Genomic DNA, 2,500 nt, shown 5'->3' with positions numbered 1-2,500 from the left:
TTACAACCTTTTATGACTATGATTTCCTCCATTATTAAAGATTATGGAGATTGACTGATCTTCTCGAGAGATCGGATGTCAGCCGACGAAGACGTGATTGGCGATTTGACATGCATTTGTTCTCCTTGTTATGTTCATTTGATTACTTTCATAGCCTGCAAGGTGCCATTTTAAAGGTCTAAAGGCTTCTCACGAATGGCAGAGGCAAGGGATAGTGGCATTGCCCTATCAAGCAGGACAATGCCTTAGAAATTAACCATATATACATATGATCAGCGCCCAAGCCTCCTATCCACCCAAGCTAGGACTAAGGCGGGTCAGGCAATGGCTGCTGATGACTCAGCAGATAGACATATAGGCTCCCCCAGACCCCCCACCTTTAGCTCTCAAGGATGGTGAAGTTGCAGCTACCAAATGAACTCTCGAGTTTGAACCGGACTCGAACCACAGTCAGACGTTCACCAGTCAGGGACGTTACCACATCGGCGAGGTGAATGCAGCTGAACTTTATTAAACAGACACCGAGTTTATATACAAGGACTTGCGTGTAAGAACGTCACAAAATTCAATCAAAACCAGGCATGGACTATCAAGTTATTATAGGTTGGTTTATTAACAGTCCCGGGAAGAGCGACTGATAAGGTAACAATGAAAACCGCTACAATGTACGAACGTGTATGAAACACGTAGCGTACAAGAGCAAGTTCAAAATTGCATTAATGTTTTATGTTGAATAGGCTGACATGAGTATTTCTTTTTATAGGGGATATATAATACTCGTCTAATGTTGTTACTGTTCTTAGAATATTTTATTATAGATATTCATTACCCCTCTTGTAGTTTATTTCCTTAATTTCTTTCTTCACTGGGATATTTTTTCCTTGGAGCTCTTCGGCTTATAGCATCCTGCTTATCCCACTTGGGTTGTACAGTAGTATAGCTAATAATAATAATAATAATAATAATAATAATAATAATAATAATAATAAAATTAACATTTGAGTTTTACAATTTATTTCATATAAGAAAGATTCTCTAGTGGAAATTTAAAGCAAATCTTTTTCTCATGTTTTAGTATTTTTTATGTGTAATAATTTACCTCTCGCACGAAAGCATCCTGCTTTTCCCACTAGGGTTGTAGCTTAGAAAATAATAATAATAACCATAATAAAAATAATAATAATAATAATAATAATGATAATAATAATTTCCTCTATACCATGATCTTCTACTGTCTTGAGATAGGTTTCTCTTGCTTGAGGGTACACTCCGGCACACTATTCTATCCGTTTCCTTAATACCCTTTCTCACTGGGCTCTTTACCCTGTTGGAGCCCCTTGGGCTTAAAACATCCTGCTTTTCCAACAAGGGTTGTAGCCTAACTAGTAACAATAATAACTAGAGCGGTACTTGGTAGATCACAGACCTCCGCCGTAGCAGCTTATTTCTCGACCTTTTGCTCGCTCTTGACCTTGACCTCTTGATTTTCATACACAAATATGAACCAAATTTGAAGTCTCTGTGACAAAGATGTCCAAGCTTATAGGTGATTACTTGAATTGGACATTCTGCTTGACCGTGAGCTTGAACTTTGAATTTGACCTTTCAAAATTTGATAATTTCCAGCTTTTTACATAGCACTTAATCCCTGCAAGTTTCATTACTCTCCAATTAAAACTGTTGCCAAGAAGCAGTTCACAAACAAACACATACACAAACGCACACACACACAAATGCGCGTGCCCACACACACACACAAACACACACACACACACAAACAGGGATATAAACATAAACTTCCAACTTCGTTGGTAGAGGTAACAATAACAGTTTCTTCATATCCCACACCAATAACGATATACAATTAAACTTTTGAGTTGAAAAGATCGAAAAGACATATGATAATGGCTGCCAATAATTGGCTGGCCCAGACCCCAGCATATATCAGCGATCCCCCAGTGTTATCTCCCACTCTAAAGCAAAAGAATTACGTCTCTGTTTAATGACCGAATGGCAAAGACTGAGGACTGCCAGGACAATCGGACCAATGAACGAGGCTTATAAAACGTTTCAGATAAGAGATCCTCGCGCCCCACTGAGCACGAATTAGTTAGATTATCAGAACGTTTTTCGCTGATTCAATCGAATTAATCGTAGCTTATCGTTTATATCTGCTATGGTATATCTTATCAACATCAATTCCAATTTGATAGCTATTCTATATAAAAAAATAGTAGATAATAATATTATTATTATTATTATTATTATTATTATTATTATTATTATTATTATTATTATTATTATTATTATTATTGACTGTAATTCAATAAAACCTGTTTTAAAAGAGAGTCTACTTCCGAAATATACGATTATTATTATTATTATTGTTATTATTATTATTATTATTATCTACCAAAATACAACCCTAGTTGGAAAAACAGGATGGTATAAGCCCAAGGTCCTCAACAGGGAAAATAACTCAGTGAGGAAAGGACATAAG

Source organism: Palaemon carinicauda, chromosome 19 (genome assembly GCF_036898095.1).
Source record: "Palaemon carinicauda isolate YSFRI2023 chromosome 19, ASM3689809v2, whole genome shotgun sequence".
Classification (NCBI taxonomy): Eukaryota; Metazoa; Arthropoda; class Malacostraca; order Decapoda; family Palaemonidae; genus Palaemon; species Palaemon carinicauda.
Note: the sequence above shows the minus strand (reverse complement) of the source record.